We start from the raw sequence: 11,496 nt of genomic DNA on the forward strand, positions 1-11,496 counted from the left end.
CAACCAGCATGGGACTTCCACCACCTTAGATGATTTCTCCTCAATCTCCATTTCAACATCAACATCAAGCTTGGCAGATTGGAAAGACCTTGTTGTCCTTGATTGGTTTGCTTGCTGAATGAGGATTTGAACCTGAAAATTTTCCTTGTCCCTGCTCTGTCTAATCCCCACACATTCCATTCTTTCACAAGCGTTTGCAATATCGCATCAAGAACCTGGACAGGCCTTCACACTACACTCTTATTCAAAAGTCAGAATCCAGAAACTTTCCACACTGCTTTCTCATTCAGTCTTACATTATTCTAAAATGAAAGCTCTCAAGTGGATGTAAAGAAAGGGACAAGATGTACACACAGTACAATGATCATAAAGGAGATTCTGTGGGAAGCCCTCAGCTGTAAGTTCCACCCTTTCACAGAACCTATCCAAACACTGTTTCTGAACTGTACTCTTAGAGGGATGAAAGGAAAAGAGATTAAACATGTGGCTATCAATCGCTTTAATAAGTATATTTTAATTTCAGTTTACCCTTTCCAATTGTTAAAATGCAGCCTTCAGAATAATGTTTAAAGGCCAAATGGGTCCTTATCCTGAAACTGTTGCACACTTGTGGTATATAAGCATATACGGATGCTCACTAATGATAGCCTGGCCTGGGCACAAATGTGTACAGAGAGCATGACCTAGGCACAAGGTTGTTCTGACATTTAGTGCCTATTGCCTGTCCGCAAGAAATCCAACACAAGAAGCTGCAAATCAGCTTTCAACTCATAGAATAGCTTGCTCAGCTTTTTTTCCTTGCCTAAAATCAAGTAATAATCAAGTAGATTGCTACCAATTATCTTTCAATTTAAAAGGAGGGGGAGGGGGTTAAGACTAACCCAGGAAATCCACTTGATATTTTCCATCACTTCTGAAGGAAGTCAGATCAAAGACATACTAAAAAGATTAATTTGATAATGCTTGGATTGGTCCCATTTAAAAAGAATTCAGTGCTTTAATGTGAAGGATATAGATCTTTTTAAAAAAACATCTCTTTTTGAGGATCTTGCTTTTGCATAGTTTTTAAAATAGTCAATCTAGAAGTAGTTGAAGCAATAAGTGGTGATAAGTACTTTTTAAATGAACATTTTCAGTGTCCATGCCACTTTAATTTTTATCAACAATCATAATTACAGAAGGTGGATTCAGGTGTTTGGGGAAAGGAGAGATGCAAAACAACTTATTGTAGGTACATTATATGTATTGCCAAAGATTTGGTTAGACGTGCCTCAGTGCCAAGTTGCAAAACTTATTTCAGATCAAGTCAATTTGTGCAGTTGTAAAGAATTTCAAAACACTTTCTTTAAAGTTTGGAATATATTTAGGTGAAAAGCCTTACACTCAAAATCTCACAAAACAAATCTAAATGAGATGATTTGTATTACTGAGAAATATGATAAAACTACTCTTTACATATACTGTTTTATTTTTTCTTTCTTCTAGATTAGTCAATAACATTGCAAAACCCATTTCCAAGCTAAATTCAGTTCAGTAAAATATTTTTTCTTCCATTCAATAATTCTCAGTAATAATTTCATTTTTATTAAAAAAAGAAGCATGGTACTGAAGCCTGTATTAATAGCATTCAATTTCAGCAGAAATAAATGAGATTATCTAAATAACTCTTTACTAACTTTTTTTACTGATCTCCAGAAAACCAAAGTATCCTATTGTTGTTTTTGTGTGTATACATACATATACACACATACATATACATACACACATACATGCATATACATACATACATACATACATACATACATAGATATTTACCAATCAGAGGAAGAGAATGCTTACATCTAGGGTAATCTGACTTTTTGCAGCTTAAAAGAAATATATAGCTTTTCTTCTTTCACTCCTGCATTAATTCTGAAAAATCCTCATTTCCAAAGAATATAGAGCTGCGCTGATATGTTTATTTGTTTGTTCTAGGATGACCTTGCCCTTTGAGGAGTATGCTGGATCCATATTCTGACATATTATAGATGTAGCCAGGATAAAAATTACATTTCATTTTCTTTACAATTTTGAGGGGGAGGACATCCAAAGTTTCAGAGGGACTGAGTGGGCTTGACCGAAAGCAACAGGAAGAAAATGTCATTTCTGTTGTTTGTGTATGTGTTGTCTGACTCTGATAAACTGGTAAAAATTTTGAAACATTTTTACAGTGTCCTACCTTGTTCATTAAAAAGGTATATTTTTATAGATCACATTGGCAAACCAGTAAAGAGATTATCCTTGTTTTTAAACATTTTGAATAATAATTTCTCAGTCATATGTAACAATGCCCCCCCCCCTTTTTTTCTGTTTAAAAGTTATTAATGTTTCTTGGAATTTGATGTGTCCAGTTTCCTTCTGAGTTCAAAGCACACTTGGGAAGCATTTACACACAGAAACAAATGTGTGTGTGTACACACGCATACACACACACACACACACCAGAGGATGATGCAGAGACCTACATATCAAGCAGAAATTGTCCAAATGAAATATTCCCTTTTATTGCAGAAATGGATTATTTCAAGGGTTATTAAGTACCACAATTAACAAAGCTGCACCTACTACCTGTCATATAAGGAGAGCCTGGGAAACTGCCCTGCCAGTCAAAGATATTCCTGCAGTTTTGATCTACAGTAGATTTCACAATCACCTGTTTGTTTTCATCACCAATTTGTTTTGGAGGTTAGGTCAGGAAATCCTTGCAGACATCCCAATCACCACCAGGAAGGCCTGTCTGGACCTATGTAAACAGAGTGATCCCCCCCCCATAAAACTGCAAATAGAGTGGACTTGATGGGCCAAGTTGTCCCCCCAGGGAAGCTGTGTATTGTCTCATCAGACAGAGTTTAGCAGCCATCTCAGACCATTCACAGCTTCAATTGTTTGGAGTTTTTTCTTCTCCCTTTAGCTCCTGAATGCAAAATCTTCCTTTCCGGTATCCTGCAACCTCAACTGTGCTCCTTAAGAATCTTGCATCTGGAAAAGTAAACCAAAGTGATGTAGGAAACATTAAAGCCACTGTTTTATTCTCAGACCTTAAGGAGAAGTCAAGTACAAAATCAGCAAAACACAAAACAATCAACCCCCCCATCCTTCCAAACCAACTTCAAAGCAGCAATGAAATTTGAACCATTAAATGTGGAGGTAAGTGATATTTCAGGGTGCCAGAAGTATATTTTGAAGCCACAGATACTGGTTCTTCCAACCTGCTGCCTTTCAAATGCACTAGATTACAAGTCCCATCACTCCATAGAAATCCATGGTGGCTAGAGATAAAAGATATTGTAGTCCAATGCATCTCAAGGCACCATGTTTTATTTTATCTGGCTAGCATTTCCTATCAAACAAATGCTGCAGGATTTTAAAATGAAATCCAAACCTATTTAAATGCAATAAGGTGAATGCCTTGTGTGTGTGTGTGTGTGTGTGTGTGTGTGTCTATTTGTCTCTGTGTGTATACATATACATACACATGCATGCACACCCATGCATTACCGATATAAAGGGTTGAAGAAAGAATATAGAAAATTATCTCAACGAAGAAGTGAGTTTTATTTATAATGTACCAGAATACCAGAGTTTAAAATGTAATACTATTGTGCTTTGTTGGATAGATAATGAATACCCATTATTTTATTATTTATGTCCATAAGCAATTATTTTGGAAATTGTATTTGGAATCTGATCATGTTCCTAAATGAAAGGACATCTTAATAACCTACCATCTGAATTCAGTCAAAAATCGTTGGATCTTTTTTTTTTTTTGCCAACCATCATTAATGTCAGGTATAAAAACAGTGAATAGTTGAATATAGTGCTGTCCAATTTTAGGTATCTACTTTGAAATGCATGAAGCAGAAAAAGTTCACCTTGCACACAGGCGCAAGGAGAAGGGCTTAAAATTTTTCACAAAAGCATTTTAAAATAGTAAATTAAATTTATAGTTGCTTGCTTGATCTTGCATTTTACTTTTTTTTACCCTGAAAAATGTCAGCCATATTTATGGTCAGCCAGAAGCGAATAGTTGCTTTGTAAATCATGGAATAAAAAATGCATGAATTGGGCTTAAAGATCATCTAGTCCGCCACGTGCTCAGTAGAGGAATCTGCTAGTAGGACATCCCCAAACCTAGTCTTTCCGCTGTTTCCCAACAATGGAGACCTCATCCTCTGATCTAGGCAAACTTTTCTACTGCTTAGCACAGTGGTTCTCAACCTTTTTAATGCCGCGACCCCAACCGGTCGTAAGTCGAGGACTAAACCGGTCGTAAGTCGAGGACTAAACCGGTCGTAAGTTGAGGACTACCCAACCAGTCGTAAGTCAAGGACTTTCCCTGCTCGGGAGTGCTGCGCATGTGTGGTTCCGCCCCCTGCGCCGGCTGAGGCGTAGCTGGCAAGCGGCAGAGACAGAGCAGGCCAACCACCAGCTGGCCCAGCCCAAGGGAGGTAAGGCACCCGCCGGAAAAGGGGGAAAAAAATGGCGGACAAAAAAAATGGCAGACAGCCTTGCTTGGCGACCCCCGTGAAATGGTCGATCGACCCCAAATGGGGTCCCGACCCACAGGTTGAGAACCACTGGCTTAGCAGTTCTTACCATCAGAAGATTCCTCCCAAGAGCAACTCTCTAACTCTCCTTCTTGTCATCCTTTGTTCCTGTCCTACCTTCAGTTTTACCAGTGAATGGGTCCCTACATTTTCTTCTTCATGGCACCCTTTTATATAGATCAATCTTTCCTCAGTCTTCTCTTTTGCAGACTAAGTTTGCTCAACTCGTTTAACTGTTCCTCATTAGGACTTAATTTCCACACTCTTTATCACCTTTGTAGCTCTGCTCTATACCTGCTTCAGCCTCTCCATATCCTTTTTAAAGCACAGGGTTTCATACTCCAAGTCCAACGTAACTAGGGTACTGGCATCAGTGGAATCATGTATTTCCATGATTTTGGCATAGAGCTTCTTTTTATAAACTTACTCTTATTTTTTGAAAACCCATGCAAAAAGGCTCTGAAAGTTGTCAACACAAGGCCAGCATTTAAGACAGACATAACTTTTTCCCCAACCAGAGAGAAACTGTTGCCTTTCATTTCTTCTGGGAAAAAGACTCAAACCTTTCCCCATCTCACTGGGTACTTGGCCTATTCTCTTTTCAGAAGGGATGTTGTTTTAATCTGTCACAACAAGAAACATCAGAAATAAAGGGCATTTGATTACCCTTGCTGCAGATTAAGGCTGCCAAAGTTCCTTATGATGGTAGAATTTCATGAAAAATAATTTTTAAAAAAACTATTAAGGTATAGAATGATGGTTGGGACCAAGTGCATTTTACATCCTTCTCTGGGAATAATATTTCTCTAATTTTAATCTGACATAATCTCCAGTTTAGATGATGATGAAGATGATGACGATGACGACGACGATGATGGTGATGGTGATGGTGATGATGATGATTTTAAGTTTTGACTTTTGATGACTACAGGAAGTTTGCTTAACCAAGTCTTTGTTACTGCCTTTGTCCTCAGACTGAGAAAAAGAGAGAGAGGGAGAGAGGGAGGGAGAGGGAGAGAGGGAGAGGGAGGACTGGCCCAGGTTCACCAGAGAGTTTCAGGCCTTAGTCAGGACTAGAATACACAGTCTCCTGATTGGTAGCCAATTGTCTTTAATCATTACATCAAACTGACTTTCATATTATTATTATTATTACTATTATACAAAGTCAGATGCCTAATCTTATAAACATAGATATAATCCCCTATACATTTTTTCACTCATTTCATTGAGGTCCGAGTGTGTATGAAAACTGCATTTCACTATCAGAAAACACAACTCTTTTCACAGCTATCATAATCAATCTCATTCTTTTTGCTTTAATCAAATTGCTGCAGACTCTATCTTTTGCCTTTCTTTGCTAGATTATCCCATAACTTGCATTTTTCCCACCTCTGATCCATGTGAACTTGCTAACTAAACTTTAACGACCCAGAGAGTGGACTCTAAAAGTTTTTGATAATAAATGTCTTAATCATTAGAATTCTATTAGAATGCTGCAGTCTTTTCATCACTATGAGTGTTGCTCTTCCTTTTTAGATTTTGTGAACTCCTGTTGGTCAGTGACTGCTGGGACACCCTTTAATGAGAAGCAACATGGCTCCTCCTACTTCCTCATGTCACTTCACCTCACACAGACAATCTAGAATGCTATTTTCTAACAAATTGTAGCTGAAGGTGTAGCTGTGGTGCTGTGCTATTCTCCGGACAATAAAGATGTTTCAAGTAGCAATCTTATGTTCTTCATGACTGCATGCATTCACATACTGTCTCATTAATGTTCTCCTCTAGTGTAAGATGAAAAACAAAATTCTCCCAATCTGCTATTGCCTCCAAGTTTCTGATTTCTTGTAGAAGAAATGCAGAATTCTGAAAATCTTCAGTCTCTAATCCGCACTGAAAATCAGTTAATATTTTTCTGTGTTACGATGAAACTGCAATGGCCTTTATGAGAGCTACAAGCAAAAGAAGGTGATGCTACTCAGTTGAAATCAACATCAACTTTTTTTCTCTTTTAAAGGATTTCTGGAAAATCCAATATGCCTGGAATTAAACATGCACATACATATACAAATGTTATGGTTGGCTAGACCCATAATCTATTCTGCAGAAGAAACAAAGTTCAGAGATTGAGTCATCCTTGTATAATAAATCTCAAGCTGCATATTGCAAGAATAAAAAAGACACCAAAGAATTTCCTGCAACATCCTAAGAGAGTCTTGTGAATTCATAAAATGAGATTTTCTGATGCATTTTTCTACTAAGCTATTCCATGGTACAAGCCAGCAAAAAGAACCAAAAAAGAAAGACCAGTCCCTAGATAGGTGCCTGTTGCATCTCAAAATGAGTCAGTGTTTTCATACATAAGTTTAATGAGTTAGCTTTAGGAATAGTAGAACTCTTGTTCCTCCTCAGTCTACAGTAAAATGGTCATTTAGCTTTGTCTGAATTCATGATATTGTTGATCTATCTGATGGTCCTAAGATATAGAAAGGATTTTTATATTTTCTGTTTTGTTGCCTTGTGTCCTTGCTGGAAAAATGCAGAATGCTGTTCATGTCTCTTCTGCCTTTATAATCCGTCATAATATTCTTATCAAGTAGATTAAGTAATGGGTACACAGTTACTGTTCTCTGTAAGCTTTGTGGCTGAGAGCAGAATACTGAGTCATCTCGAACTCTGCTCTTGATACCACATTGGCTCTTTCAGAAAATGTCTGAACCTCAAACTCTATAAAAAGATTGGATCTCTCTCTCTCTCTCTCTCTCTCTCTCCCTCCCTCCCTCCCTCCCTCCCCCCCTCTCTCATTGTACAATCCATAAATTTCCTGCCCTATTTGGGAAGAAATTGTTCGTGAGAACTCATTAAGAAGAGGGGGAAAGTGCGATAGCACAAAGTTCCTTCATGTAAGAATGTGTTAATTCATTCTAGTCTTACTTTCTCCTCGGCAAAGGAAAATAAAAATAAATGTAATTAATACCTCGTGTAATCAAGCCTTCCAGCCAGGAAGGAAAGAAAGTAAACCACAAAAATCTCAGAGTTAAAATTCTCCTCTCCCTGCTCCAGCTGGTTTAAGGTAATCTGGGCTGGACATATTCATATAAGCAAAGCAAAACAGCACCCCTAATTCTATAGGTACTAATAAGGAATAATTGCTTTACTACTGTTTGCACAACTTTTTAAACAGACATGGATTTATCTTCATCTCCATCCCATAATTTCAGGGAAGGTTTGTGTGTGTCTTCAGAAGCATTTCCTATAGATTCTTATAGTCTTCCATCTTCATATTTTAAAAAAAATCCATTTTAAAAATAGACCCTCATACACAGAAAAGGTAACCATTTTAATCAGTTAGTCATGATTGTGGTCTCAGAACAATACAAGAAATATTTTCATAAGTGGTTGATATTCTCCTATAATGACCTAGCTTAAGAAACTAGTAGATAAAAAAATTCATCCCCAGAGTTGAAATATACTTATGAAGTAGCCTTAAGATCATAAGTAAAGTCAGACAAGGGTAATCTCAGTCTCTGTAAATGTGATCATATCTAAGATTACAATAGCCATCATTCAGCGACCACTTGTTCAGTGAATCTTCAAAGATATGATTGGGCCAAACAAGGAGAGGCTTAAAACCAGTCTTTGTAGTTTTGGCTGTCCTAGTGTCCCTGTAGTCACATGATCATGATTCAGGCACTTGGCATTTGGCTTGCAATTGTGTCACTGCTTAGCATCCTGTGGTCATGTGACTGCCATTTGCAACCTTCATTGCTGGCTTCCGAAAAGGCAATTCAGGAGGCTGCAAATGGCAATCACATGACATCACAGCTAATGACTTTGTGGTATTTTCCTAACAATGGTGACTGGAGCTGCAGAAATTCACTGTAAGTTGGTGCAGTCACATGACATCATGCTTTACGGTCATACTTTACAACTGCACTACCTAGCATTCCCAATCCCGTTTACCGTGATTAACCCTGGATTACTCGTATCTAAAATCTCATATATAGTGGGATATTAAATTGTCAAGCCAGTGGATCTTAAATGCTACAGGGTAAAAATCTAGCAGCGTGCATGTAATAAATGGCAATTCATCCGTTAATAGTATCTGGGCCTGGGCCAAATCTGAGAAATCCAGAGAGCCACCGACTCAAGGCAGGATAAATCTGTTTGAATGTCTCTGTAAAAGGAGCAGTGAAGTACACTCTCCATGACATTCACCTCCTCAAGCTCAAGAGGATGCTCAATGCTATGTTTTTATATTTACTGAAAGAAGAGTATGACAGTGGGCAAGGGCAAGCTTTCCTATGTCACACACTAGTGATTTTTGGCCTGGATTGGCTGCTACTACTGGGCGTAGCTTGGTGAATGCACAGCTGCAGCAACATGTGCAAGCGGTTTTGGATCTGGAGTTGACTGCTGTTGGGCAGGGGAGGCTTATTGGAGTGACTTATGACCTTCTCTGTCTCCATTGACTTTGCTTGTGGGAAGCTGGCAGAGAAGGTTGTGAATGGCATAAATATGAGCCAGTTGCCAAGGACCCAGGTTGCAGCCATGTGTTCACAAGCATAGTGCAGTGGGCAGACTTCTAGGATCAGTTGTAAGTATCACTTCTTGAGTGCCATTGTAACTTTGAATGGTCACTGAATGATTGGTCAATAAGCAAGGACCATCTGTAATTTACTTTGTCTAGATCCGCCTAATGCTAAGTATCCTTTATTCTCTGCTTCAGAATTTATTTCTCCTAATCATATTCTCTCTGAAGAACTAAGGAGGAGGAGAAGCCCATATTGGTCATAAGAAAAATGCTAAAGTCTAATTTAAAGTAATAATATACTGTCAACTAATTGGAAGAAAATGTGTGCAAACTTTTCAAATTTCCAGATCTATGAGCTAGACTTTTAATTTTCTGTTACTTTCCATCACAATTTTTTTTCTTTTGTTACATTTTAGCAAATGAACAAGATGTTTTGTAACATCCCGTGAACAGCACAGTTGTTGTAAACATAGGCACATATGTTTTGCAAACTTATGCATTACTTATTTTAAACGACTGGAAATATAGAATTCCAAAGTGTTACAATTTTTGCCACTTTAAAATTATCTTGATTCTTCACTTCCATCTTTTCCTGCACACAGAGTGTTGTTACAGATACAATCCAAATTGTCATTTGATTGATTATGCACCATCACATTCTTTTCAATTCCTAGCGATTACATAGATTTTTTCCATGAAATTATCATTTGCTGTTCCATATCATATTAACCTAAATTTGATATTCTCATATTTTTCCTGGAAAATCAAAATCCAAAGTATAATATGCCAGAATTATGGATTTTCATAAGCTCATTGATATCAGCAATGGTTATTTTATCTAATTAATCAAAGCAAGGATAACTATCTCTTTTCTTCCTTCCTCTCTGAAATAGAAAATTGTTAGCTAGGCACATTAGGATTTTTCTGGAATGTGTGTGTGTGTGTGTGTGTGTGTGTGTGTGAGAGAGAGAGAGAGAGAGGGGGGGGGGAGAGAGAGAGATGATATAAAGAGATGAAAGATTACAAATCTTTGCTTCTCTGAAATGTCTAATTAGTCGGAGGAAAGCATTGTCCACATCCTCTTTTTGGTTTAAGAATCTATAATCATCTCCAACCACAAGGTTTTTTTTTATCTGTCCATTTATTTTGCAACCATGTTCACTGTCCCAGATTTCTATACAGATGTTTTATTGCATATTTTATTCTGAACAAGTCATCTTTTTCAACAGCTTTGTTCCATTCATAAAATTCATGCCACCATGACTCTAGTATCTCCATCAAGTTATATATATCTGTCTATTTGAAATTTGAGCTCATTTTGTTTATTACTCATATTTTGCACATAGGTGCCCATGTGGGCATTGAAAATTTTGAATGTTCTACTCCAATGTCTTTTCTTCTCAATTGAGGATTGCTAAGCACACAACTTCCTTTCTCCTGTCTCCAGTTTCAATTCCATGTTAGCTTTCTTTGTAGCAAAGCTATCAAAGATTCAAGGCCCATAAAAAGCAAATTTATGATTGTGGACTGCAGACTACTTCACCAGATAATGCTTTGGGATTCATGAAAGCGATTTATTTCTGTATTATTAAGATTAAGATAAGATTATTAAGATAACCTTTATTGTCATTTTTTTACTGTGGGCACAACAGCACACATCAAAAATGAAATTTAGTTGCCCGCTTTCAAAGTGAAACACATACATGACACACACCTAAACATACTATGTACAACATATGTATAGACCCACGCCCCTACATATACATAACAAATAAATATTAAACACTGTCCATCTTGAATATATAACAGAAGGAGGAAGCTTGAGAGTTCACAAAGTTAATGCTGTATGGAATGAAACTATGGCTGAATCTGGATGTTCTGCTATGGATACCATGAAGCCTCCTCCCAGAATGGTAACAAGGAAAACAGGTCGTGAAGAGGATGGGTAGTGTCCCAGATGATCTTACGGACCCTGCTCAAGCAACGCTTCTGTGCTATGTCCTGGATGGGAGGGAGGGAGCTGCCAATGATCTTTTTGGCCATTCTCACCACTCTCTGCCTTCCTGTCTGAAGCAGTGATGCTTCCAAACCAGACTGTGATGCTGTATAACAGGATGCTCTCAATCGTCCCCCTGTAGAAAATGGTCAGGACAGGGGAAGGAAGATGTGCTTTTATTTATTTATTTATTTATTTATTTATTTTAATTTATATCCCGCCCTTCTCCCGGACGGGACTCAGGGCGGCTCACAACATATATTTAAAACAAAGGTGTATATACAATCCCCCCCTATAAAACCGAATTAAACCAAATTTTAGAGTTGTGTTATTTACAAATTCCTTAAAATGAACCCAATATAAAATCCTCCCTAGGC

Source organism: Protobothrops mucrosquamatus, unplaced genomic scaffold (assembly GCF_001527695.2).
Source record: "Protobothrops mucrosquamatus isolate PMUCROS unplaced genomic scaffold, P.Mucros_1.0 scaffold10, whole genome shotgun sequence".
In the NCBI taxonomy this organism is placed as follows: Eukaryota; Metazoa; Chordata; class Lepidosauria; order Squamata; family Viperidae; genus Protobothrops; species Protobothrops mucrosquamatus.